We start from the raw sequence: 12,989 nt of genomic DNA, 5'->3' as shown, positions 1-12,989 counted from the left end.
CAGTTTATCACCAACAAACTTTTTAAATTTTTACATGATTGACCAAATATTAGAGAAAATTACGTTTTTGGTACCTCAACTTGGCAACTTTTGCACTTTTAGTCTCCAATTCAAAAAATTGCAATTTTCATACCTAAAGTTTTGTGTTTTTTTCAGTTTTGTTACCACGTTCATACGGCGTTAAATTTTGCCGTTAACGCTCTCACGTGACAAACACGTGAGGGGTATTTTAGTCTTTGACCCCCTTTTTTATAAGAAAATTACAGTTTTGATACCTCAAGTTGTCAATTTTTTTACTTTTGGTACCTTAAGTTGACAACATATTTTTATTACACTTTCCAATTTTCATCTCACACATTAGCATCTATCAAAGAACACACACTCAAAAATCAACACACATGATTTATTCTTATTTTTTAACGGCTCCTAAAAAAACACCCAATGGTGTGTATCTATTCTTGAAATATTATATGTTGTTGGTATAATTACGGGTGATGGTGGAGGAATTGAATGCATTGGTGAATCGATGGCCGAAAAAAACTCATGTCGCCGGAAAATCCTCTCTAGTGGTGTATAATTCAAATAAGAAATCTGAATCCTCTCACCCCTAAATTACCCTCTTCTTCTATTAGAATATGCTACAAACGAGATCTTTACGGAATCTGTTACAGATGGATATAATTTCTACAAACGAGATTAGATCGGAATCTGGTGCATGGTGGGGAAGGAGATAGTTGGCAACCCTTTCTAGTGCTGTATGATTTATATAAGAAATCTGAATCTGTTTATGCATGTTTATGTATTGGATTTAGTATGATATAGAAATATAGGTATACATGGATACATATGAATGTGTGTTGATTTTTTAGTGTGTGTTTTTTGATTGATGCTAATGTGTGAGATGAAAATTATAGAGTGTAATAAAAAAATGTTTTCTACTTGAGGTACCAAAAATGAAAAAGTTGACAACTTGAGGTATCAAAACTGTAATTTTCTCAAAAAAAAAGGAGGGTCAAAAGACTAAAACACCCCTCACGTGTTTGTCACGTGAGGGCGTTAACGGCAAAATTTAACACCGTATGAACGTGGTACCAAAACTTAAAAAAACACAAAACTTTAGGTATGAAAGCTGCAATTTTTGAGTTGGAGACTAAAAGTGCAAAAGTTGCCAAGTTGAGGCACCAAAAATGTAATTTTCTCCAAATATTAACTAATGACCTACGAACATGGTACCCGCGCAATGCGACGGCGGTAGTGTAGAAGACGATCTAGTGGTGGCGGTGATGGTACTGTTGGTAGTGGTGGCGGTGTCAAGTGGTGTAGGTTGATGTAATTGTGATAGTGAAAAGTTTTAGAAGATAAGGGCTTAAAGTGTCAAATATTAAAATAAAGGGTTTATGGTGTAGATTAATTTATTAGGGGCAAAGTTGGTAATTTATAAAACTCTTTCCATAATGGGTTTTTATTTGGAGACAATTTAGTAATTTCGTATATGACATATGAGTAACTATTTCTATTTTGAGAGAGTGCATGATCTTTATATAGGAGTTTAAATAATAACATGTTAAAACTTTATTTTTATTTTTCTTTTCTAAAATTTATTACTTTCGCTTCTTTCTCACATCCATGTATCAATTTCATCATAATCAAAATCTCCTTCGACAAACTAATGATTAAGTTGTACTAAGGATCCAAATGTAAAGACAAACAGAAAATAAAATTACAAAATTTGAGATTTCAACAAATTAACGTATTCATTAATTCTAATTAAAGCATTGATATCATATATTCATCAAAAATTACAGAACTTAGTAGTATCACAAAGCCCAGAATTCCAGAAACAATACTATTTCTAATTAACCTCCAAAACCACCAAAGCCCAAATTAATCGATCCAAGTGTGTATCTCTCCTTGACCATACAAGTCAACATGTATATATAGATAAACCGTTGAAGTTTTGGGTTGTTAGGCAAATTCGGCGGAGGTTGACGGAGATCCGAAATTCGAAATGGGGTTTTGGTTGGATTAAAACATTAATCGACGGCATTGACTGTTGACCATCTTGATTGCGTGACAAAGCTTCGGCCACCCATTACCTCCATTGTCACCGGAAAAACGGTTGTTAGATCCGGTGGGACGATGATGATAACGACAGTAATGGTGGGACAGTGATGATAGTGAGAGTGGTGGTGAAACGATTATGTTGATGATGACAGACCAGGTTAGTTGTTACTAATCTGGTGGTTTTTCAAATCAAGATGAAGATCTAAATATTCTCTTCTCTCATTTCAAGATGAAGATCTAAATATACCTTGGTTGGTGGGCAAATGTGATGAAAAGCCAAAAACATGACACAACCTCTTTCATTTATATTGGGGTTTGTTTTAAAAGAATGAAGTAGTAGCGAGCAGCCAAGCAGCGTTCAATTCAGTCATATGGGTGTGAGAAAATGAAAACTGAGTAAAATTGTTCACTTTGTTCATTTTGTTTACGATAAATATAACTAATTGTATATTGAAAAAAAATGCATTTAACCTGCTATAGCAGGTAATAGGTCCACAATTGATTAATCATGTAAAAATTTAAAAAGTTTGTGGGTGATACCTATCAATAAACCAGTTTAATAGGCAACCATGTACATTGGTAAAAGTACATTGGATATCCAATGATTAAACCCTATCAAATACATACATTTAGTTTGTGCAATGAAACATTAAAAGCAAAAAGAAAGGAAAAACAAAATGTTAAATAGAAGTTTCCAATATGTTAGTTGAGAACACAAAAACAAAAAAATTATGAGAAAATTAAACCAAGTAAAATCAAAAACAAAAACCCCAAACGGTATCCGAAATGACAAAATCTAAATGGTGATGCAGGTTATAAGATAAACCAATAGAAGATAACACAAAAGAAAAAAAACTATGCAAGAAGACAAGAAAAACAAAAAAAAAAACCTTAACGGGATCTAATATGATAAAATCTAAATAGTAACCATAAACTGTAAGTGTTCATTAGCTTCATTGTGAATGATATTACGATAGTAATAATAATAAAAGTTTCTAAGGTTTTAAGTTTTTTTTTAACAGTCGGTCAAGAATTGATTTCAAAAAATATTGGACTATATTACAGGTATTCAAAAGAAAAATTTATACTTCAAGATAGTCGAACTTAAGATATGTGGGGAAACCATGATTCACTATCGAGTTGAGCTCTTTTCATTAGCAAATCTAAGTTAAATATTAATTCACACGAACACTTGATTATCATAGGATTGACAAATAAAAATATACTTAATTATCTATTGTAATATTATGATAGATTTAAATTTGACCAACAATGAGTTAGCCTAATGATACTTATTACCAACGAATTCTAGACTCATATGTAATATTATGATAGATTTAAATTTGACCAACAATGAGTTAGCCTAATGGTACTTATTACCAATGAATTCTAGACTCATATGTGAAGTTTAAATATGCGAGTTCAATCCTTCGGAGTGTTCAGATCATGTGAGGGTTAGAATGAAGGTATTGTACCGACATCATGTGACTCATATACGAGGTGAGTCAATGGGTATCCAATTGTAGTATAAGACTAGACTTCCCTCCATTACCTTTTTTTTTAAGACTTAAATTTGGAACATTTATCCGAATCCTACATATACCAAGTTAAAAAAATACACGAGGTTTGGTTTTAAAAAAAAATATGACCGTTACTCCAAAAGGTTAAATGCTTAGGCAGATAGCGTAGTATACATGTAATGCAACGAGAGTGATTTTTTTTTTTCATTGATTGTGTGGAAGTTTGTCTAGATGGTGATTGTACCATGTAACGTGATATTTTGAAATATTGTACGATTTGTTAATATGGATACTTTAGGTTCGAATATTTAATAATATGGATAGTGTGAAACCTAGGCATCCGTACACTGGATTAGGGATGTGCAAATATTTAATAAATAGGTAATCAACTCGGGTTTAACTCGAGCATTTTAAATAATATTTAAAACGAAAATAAGATGTAAAGAAAAATATATGTAATTTTTGTTATTTAATACATTATAAGTTTATAACTTAGTTTGGAAATATAATATTTATATATAAATATTTATTGCATTAATAAAACATAATAAGACATTTCTAATCAAAAATAGAAATTTAAAATATTTATATATAAATACTTATTGGAGTAAGACATTTCCAATCAAAAATAGAAATTTAAAATAAGTATTTAATGGGTTATTTATTTTTAAAAATGTTCAATACTAAATATGACATCATAAATAAAATAAAACCTTTTGAAAAGAAATATAGACATGTCACATAATACTTTTTCTAAAAATAACTTTAGAAGACAATTCTCTTTTATTATATATAGAGATATTGATACTTTAGCTTTTTTTTAAAATGCCCATTGGGGATGCCCTTAGATATGAGTTTGAGCTTGGCGATTCTGGCTTATGAGCAGACTTCTTCTTCTTAGTTATTCATAAATTTTAGGGATTAGTATCTTAAAATGCAAATAACTTTACACGAATTGTCAAAGTGTCTATCAAACTTCGTGCATTGTATGTAATGAACTTTTAAATTATGTGCATTGTATGTATCCGATCAATAAAAACCTTACAAGTGGCAGTTTATATGGTTGTCACATATACACGAATACATACAATGTATAGGATTTGAAAGTTCATTACATACAATATACATTATTGAAGTTCGATACACACTATAATAATTCGTATAAAGCTGCTTACATTTTAATGTACTAATCCCTAAATTTTAATCAAAAATCCGAAAATGAAATAAAGCTAATAAAAAAGTTGATAAGGCTGGAATCATAATTTTTTTAATTAAAACCTTAAATATAGTTAAATAAACATATCCCTTTAAAATTAACATTACATTATGATTTTACTCATTAATATTTCCCTACCTTATGACAACATACATATGTCCTTGACAATTGCTCAATGGTTGAAAGATCACCCTTCATTCAAAAGTTCTCGTGTTCAATCCTTGAGGAGAACATATAAAGTTTCTTTATCAAAACTTGGTTTTGGTAGAACATGTTTTAGATTGTCGTGTCTTCTCGAACGGATTAGTAAGGGTCCCCCTCTCCAATCGGGTATTTGAAATAGACAATTGTACTTCAAGGATATCTCTAGCACGGACCTAATTAAAACGACATATGCTAGATCTTCTACTGTCGAATCACGACACGAAATTTCAAGCCAAATTCACCTTAAAAAATGACAACATACATATGAGTCGTCTAAATATGTCTCTTTTTCCATTACTTCGGATTTCTTAGGAAAGCATCCCTAAAGTTTTTCTTCAATTAGGTGAACCTTAACAACAAAATATAGAATAAAATTTAAAACTGAAATCTTTTATTATACTAAAGCACAGTTGCTATAATACCTTATTGATCAATCACAGTTTTTGATTTTTTAAAGTTTGATTTTTGTTTTAAATTTTGATTTTAATTTACACTTTTTTTTGTTTTCTATCACAAATTTACATTTTTTACCCACTAATTTTAATATATAAAAAATAAATAATAACTAATATATATTCGATAGAATAATAGCTAAAATTTATTCACTTATATCCAATAGAATAATATCTAATAGATATATCTAATGATATGTTTTAGCATATAAGTATAAAATTAATTAATTTAAAATAAATAAAATTTAATGTAAATATAATAAAATTTTAAGATTAATTATACTATTATTTTTTATTTAAGAGTTTAGTAACTATCATGACCATATAAAAAAACAAAAAATATAAAAATAGAATTCATTATAGGAAAAACATATAACATTGACATATTTTAATTGAAATGTTTAAAATATCTTTCATCTAAAAATAAAACATTATTTCTAATAGTGTAAATTAAAAATGTAATACGTCATATGTAAAAATAAAACAAATTAAATGACAGTGACCTATTATGATATTTTAATAGTCAAATATCGTTAAGTATGTCACTGTTTACAACTTTGAAGTACATATTATAATTTGTAATATTCAAATTTCGCTAAGCATGTCACCGAAAACAATTTCGATGAAATTATTTTAAAAAAATATTTCAATTTAAAACTCAAAGTATATCAATTTATCAATTTTTTATTACTCAAAGTAGTACATTAAATTTTAAATTATAATAAAATTTAAATCTAATATTGATAACGTCGTAAGCCTCGTATATTAGACACGGACCCAAAATCTAGTCTGATAATAAAACCTTGTGTGATGGCATCTTTAGCTATCAGATCATGACCGATGTCTTTTTTAATGCCTTTTTAACTTATTTTTATACGACAATTTAAAGTTTATTATTTTTATTACGTTCACGTTGTTCTTTAATGACGAAAAGCATATACAAGTGAGCTATAGACGGAACAAGAACAAAGCGGTAGCCGACTATGTTACATGCAAAACAAATAGTGAAAATAAACCACATGCACCTAGCTAACTGATGATATCTTTCAGAAAAGAGAATAAAAGTCTCCTCCCTAAACAAATATTATAACAAGTATTATCAATAAGCAAAAATACATACAAGAATCAAATTGTAATATTGTATCTAGTTGTCGTTGATTTTAAAGAGCTTTTAGTTATTTTTCTTTTTCTATTACATATCATGTATATATCATTTTATTTATTTATAAAGGAAAAGGAAATGTTCACAGCCGTCTTTTATGGGTTTTGTGTCCCAATATTTAGATGGTGTATGTAAAAGATTACGATGTATATAGATCTTATCTCTATTTAAGTAAAGAGGTAGTTTTCAATTTTTAAGTAAATGGTTAAAAGAAAATATCTGGTCTTTGTATAAGATGAGATCGGATGGCTATGCCTATTTTATCTGATATGAGATTTGTGTCCGGTAGTGTCCCTAACTATGACATCAATTCTTAGTTTGGAATACTCAATTTCGGATAAAATTTACGAAAAATGAAACATAGTTGAGAAAATTATGAACTATTTAAAATAAATTTTCAAGAAGACAAGCAAAAACAAAAAACTTATTCAAATATAAATTTACAAAATTAATTTTCATCAAAAATAGAACACTCTATTTCCAATTTATAACTACCATTGAAAACTAAATTTTTTAGAGTTTTTTAAACATTTTCCTTTTAAAATAGAAAAATCCGTCTGCTTTTAAATTTACAATTCAAGAGTTCTGGTCCTGGAGTTTGTGAACTAAATATATTTGTATATTTTTTTTACAAAGTAAATTTTACCTCAAACGGGTATGATGTGTGCTAATCGCACAATAAAAGGGTCTTGCACTAAGCGGATCTTAAATAGTTTTTCTCATCATACCACCTCCTTTATTGGAAAATACCGTTGAGGAGAACCTACCAAGGATCGAACTCGAGACCTTGGAGTAAACTCCCTGGGACCCCGCATAGCAGGTTTAATGAAACACCCCTGGCCACTCGGGTAAAAACCCGATGGTTAAAGATAAATATGTTTGTATATAAAGATAAATATTTTATTCATGTCAAAATATGTTTGTATATAAAGATAAATATTTTATTTGTGCTAGATGGGATATATTGGTCATATAATATTTTGACATGCTATGAATCTAAGAATGTGTTTTATGTTATGCTTTTCCGAATTAATTGTAGAGTGACAAAATGGGCAGTTGTATATGCCAAGATCGAGGAAAGATGACCCCTCGAGGAATTTGGTCGAACAGAGGTTATCATGAACACCTTGAATCCCATGTAGATTCAGAAATCATTGTTGCATTTCACTTCAAGGTTGTTCAGCCATTAATGTAAGCATTTTGTTAGCTTGTTCAGATCTTCGATCAAAATCTCCGCCATTGAATATTTAAAAAATGGTGGCAGCTTGTCAACCCGATAATATTCCTCCCAGCCCCATCAACAACATTATCAGTAGCAACAGTACGATGTTTACCACGCAAGACAATGTGCCATCTTGTCTTGCTCCGGACTTGGACGAAGAACACTTGTGTGTAGAGACGGAGCCAGAAAATTTCATTGGCGGGGGCTCGATAACGATTAAAATGCTATTTAAACATTATTTAATAAGTTGGTCTATGGTTAAGAAACACACCCTTTTTTTACACTTCCAACCAAAACGAGCTAATATTTAACTATTAATAACTATAACTAATCTATTTAAAGGTAATTAAGGCTATACGGAGTGGTCCGATTAAGCCCCTTTTTCGTCCCTTTTTTCGCCCCCCACACCAATCTCCCTAGCCGATTAAGCCCCTCCCCCCTTTTTGGCGATAAATATTTCTCGCCCAAAATTTTGATTCTCTCAAAAAAATCCAGCCGTTGTAACAGTACAATCAATAAAAAAAAAAAACTTTTTACCTTTTAAATTTAAATTTACCATCTATATAACGACACATGACATTTATCCTCCCACTCCTAAATATGCCCCACTCCCCTTTTTTCCCACAAAAACTCTCTTGCCTATTTGGCGTCACATGACATTTATCCCCGCTCCTTTTTAGTCTAAGAAAAAACAAAATTGGTTACATCGTTTTTCTAAAAAAATGTTTTCTATAAGACTTTATAAATATCTAAGTCTAAAATCAATTTTTAAGATGGCCTTTAAATAAAAAAAAATCAATTTTTAATATAAAGATACAACTAGTCAATTATTAAGTAATGTATTAAGCTACACACTTCCATATGATAATGTAAATCATGGAATTATAAGCAAATCAAACTACTCAAACTTTTAATCCAAAATAAATCAAAAACTATATCAAAATAATTCAAAAACTAATTGACGATAAAATAAAATATCAATTAAAAGAGAAAAAAGTTTAAATAACAATAAAAGAGAAGAAAGAGACATTATGACTTTTTCGCACGAAACCCAATACTTGACCCTTCTCTAATCTTTAATCCCTATTGGCTATTGCCTTTTTTTTTCCTTTTAATAACAGAACACCAGCAAACAACAATTAACAACTACAATCCTCTGCTCTACCAACTAAGCTATGATCTGTTTGTTCTTCCCTTTTCTACTACAAAACACTACCCATTGTCCCATCTCTCTCAAAATGTCTCTGTCGGGGAAGTAAAAACATCAATGGCGGCAGCCATGGGGTACTAGAGAACTTGGTTGGTTGGTGGGGCCTAGGCACCCCCTAGTCCCCCCACTGGCTCCGCCTCTGCTTGTGTGGCTAGTTTTGCAAAAATGAAGGATTCATATCGGTTCCAATGTTGCAAGTGTGAACCTAAATTGTTATTCACCCACTTACGCTTGAACCTTAAGAGGTTCGTGTCTTGCCGTGTTCATATTTGGCCTTAACAAGTTCGTGTCTTATCGTGTTCATATCGTGTTCATGTTTGGCATTAAGAGGTTCGTGTCTTATCGTGTTCGTCTCGTGCCGCGTCGTGTTAGACACGATGTGCTCGCTCTAATCTCATTTTTGCTTCTTCGTATACCATAATTTGGTCTTACCCCTATTTTATACACCGATTATATCCATGTGCTAATCAATGTATGGAATCATACATGTTCTAAGACTACAAAATGTGTAACCTTAAAAAGTTTATAATTCGGGTTAAGTGATTTTCATTAATCCCCATTTTAGATCTTGAATCAATTTATATAGGTGTATGAAACTTATTGCAGATGATGAATTTCTTTGGTGTATTGTTGTTTTGCAATAGTCAAAAGGCATACAAGTTCTTAATTGTTTCAATGGATTGAATTTGTTCAAATTCATTGTTCTTGATTCTCTTTATACTGCACATTATACTCGTGTCGTGCGTCAAATCAAAATCACTAAAAAGAAATCAGCAAGAATGTCATCTCTATCAACACAACCGGACCGATTACTATAGCAAATCAAAGCAATATATTGTAAGGTTATATAACTATTATCAAATCAAAACACAAAGCACGCAGCGAAATATTAAATCTATGTAGTTAATTAATTAACCAAGATAGAAAACGTGTACCTTAAATTGGAGAGAATAAAGCAAGAAACCTTTATAAGAAGGTTTGAATTAAACCTCTCTACGATTGCACACATAACGTTGGAATGTATGTATGCTTGTACTTGATCTCGAACCGAACAACCCTTTGTTGCTACCTCCTTAATTCGAACCAAACAAAAACCCCGGAACCCTTTTGTTTTGTTGAAGTCGATCGAACCAAGAGAGAGAGAAGAAGAGATTTTTAGGGTTTTAGAAAACCTAATGAATTGTGTGTTGAAAAACAATTAGATTAGGTCTCTATTTATACTGTTTAGGAAACTTGATGACCAAGTTTAGGGTTTTGGAACCCCTTGATCGACCGTCCCCCCCTAGAACATTCTAGAGGGTTTTTCCAAATTGTTTCCTAATTCCAACTCTCTTTCGTTAAGTCTGTTAGTTAAGTACCGTTAACTATTAACTCTTTTAACGGACCATCGTTAGTTTTTCGTGATCAAATTAATCAATAAATTACATTTAATATATTAATTAATTATAGTTACATTCACGTTGAGGTGTGACCCCGTAGATTTAAATACTTTCCGGACATACGTTCATTTTACGTGATCATATTCTAACATATAGTACCAAAACACTACAACAAAGATCAAGAAGTTTACCATATTATCAGTTTAGCATAGTTGGATAAGAAGTAAAAAAAAAAATATAAATAAATAAATAAGGAAAACCATACTTATAAAGGGGTGGCTGCAATATTTTTAAAAGCATGCTCACAGTCTATAATCTGTTTAGAAAGATGATGCAACTTTGATTGCAACGACATAACTTTCTCATTCTTATTGTTCTTCATCATCACATTCTGCTCCATCTTCATTTGCAACTTCTTAATCCTCACTTCAAGTTGATTCATCTCCTCCTTACACTTTTCAAATTTTTCCTCATAGTTTTTCACCATATCCCTGAGCTGACCTACTTTCTCTTTCCGAGACAGCAATTCTTTTAAGCGAGCTCGAACAACACCCACATCAAACCCATGCGTCTCCAAGTTAACTAAAGTTTCAAAACTGTCCGTGATTATGTCAACAGGATCAGTCAATTGTATCTTTACAAATTTTCAAATGTCGAGATAGCTAAACCTTCACGATAATCAGCTTTAACTTTCTTCAGAGGCGAACAGTGTGGCTTTTGAGGTGGTTGGCGATATGATTCCGAAGATTCGATAGTAGCCCATATGGCAGACTGCTTGCTAAAAGGCCACACTTTCTGATATTCGGTGTTCATAATGGTGTTATTCAGAGCACCACTTGGTTCATCATGTTGGTCAGGAGGTCTAGAACATGAACTTCAATTCCTAGATAAACAAATAAGAAAAAAAAAAAGATATACTGTTAGTTTCTCTGTTGGGACCAGAGGTCTGCCCACTTACTTCAGAACCCGTCAATTTGGGTTATTCTGAAAACGATTATTTATGAAAAGCTCAGCTACAAATGAGATGGGTCGAAAGCCACCAAACGGCAATTGTCAAGGGATACTACCTCCTAAATCATTTATTCGTAGCACTCATCATATCATTCAGATATAATAAATTTATATATATCTTGAACGAACACTGCATATTGACTCGCAGTTCCGAAAACAGGAAAGTGGAAACCTGGATCCAAGATCACGATATCCGGAATAAGTGTTGGAGTACCAGTTTACTGTGCGAATCCCCTTGAAATGGGAAGTGTGCGAAACACTAATACACAGCTTATATATTACTAACATGCAGTTTCGAGAAGAAAACATACATTTTTAACTATTTCTTTCCATATCAACATTTTATGTTAATGGTAACATGCATCTTAATTATTACTCAAATGCATCTTTAGTATTTACATGCATCTTACTACTAAGGATTTTCAACCACAAATGTTTTTTTTACACTACTCTATGTTAGTTGAATATATTTACGTCAACCATAACTTAATATGAATATTTACATCGTAGATAATGCCAAGGACTACAAGTCTTAAGCACATTGGTCACAACTAAATTTGGAAATTATGACCCATTTACTTATTAGTGGCATGGGTCGTTTGAGATTGTGTATTAACTCGGATTGGTATAATTAAGAGAAATCACCAAGATTATATTTATTTAAAAGATGTAGTCATTTAAATCCAGGCAAACTCAAATAAGAAAATAATCACCAAGACCATATTTTTCATAAGACGTAGTCATATTATTTTCATGAATGGTCCTCATTGTTTACTAAGTATAGCTTTAGAGTAAAATGGAACAATAAAGATATTGAAAGTTGGTCACATATGGTCATGAGTAAAATGGATGGTCATGATTGCTACAAATAAATGAAATAATAAAGCTGATGGTCATGAGTGGTCTCACGAATAAAGATGGTCTCAGCGCTAATCTCTAAATAAAATACAATTAGTTTGTAATGAATGGTCAAATGGGACAAAGAAGTTCAAAGTCGCATGCATTGTACTGTTATCGCATGCAACCTCCTTAATATAACTTTAATCAAAGAATCCAGATTCTTGTTCTAAAGATGTTGTTTTCTAATCAAACTAAGGTTAGGTTTGTTATTAGAAGTAATAACCGTGAACTAGAAAGTAATTTTAAGTAAACCCGACCTTAGCCTCGATATTCAACACATTACATCCCAAACATGTTTTGACTCATTATCCAATGGACCAGTCCCAGTCCACGTGAAAAAGTATAATGCCTTCAGCAAAGGGAAAATTCAAAATTAGAAAGAGTTACCATCACTCATGACAATCCCTATATGTAGAGAAATATATGATTCAGCTAGAGAGCTTGGTTTTAAAAAGCGCGCCCTTAGCGGCGCAAGCCTTAGAGCTTTTTGGTACCCAAGGTGTAGGGTGTACAAAAAGCGCTCGCTTTTTGGGTTGTTTTGTCAGACCCAGGCACTAAAAAGCGTGAGCTTTTTGTACACAAGATGATTTTTTTTATAAATAAGTAAATCTTTTTTTCTTACCTCTTCTTTCTCAACAAGATTGATCTC

At 31.4% G+C, this 12,989-nt stretch overlaps 1 pseudogene; it reads right to left on the bottom strand.

The window, feature by feature from the left end:
• Positions 1 to 10,694: 10,694 nt before the first annotated feature.
• On the bottom strand, positions 10,695 to 11,242 carry LOC122583299 (annotated as a pseudogene).
• Between the last annotated feature and the right edge of the window lie 1,747 nt (positions 11,243 to 12,989).

The sequence above is a fragment of the Erigeron canadensis genome, chromosome 9, assembly GCF_010389155.1.
Source record: "Erigeron canadensis isolate Cc75 chromosome 9, C_canadensis_v1, whole genome shotgun sequence".
Taxonomy (NCBI): domain Eukaryota; kingdom Viridiplantae; phylum Streptophyta; class Magnoliopsida; order Asterales; family Asteraceae; genus Erigeron; species Erigeron canadensis.
This window is presented reverse-complemented; position numbering and strand designations above follow the sequence as displayed.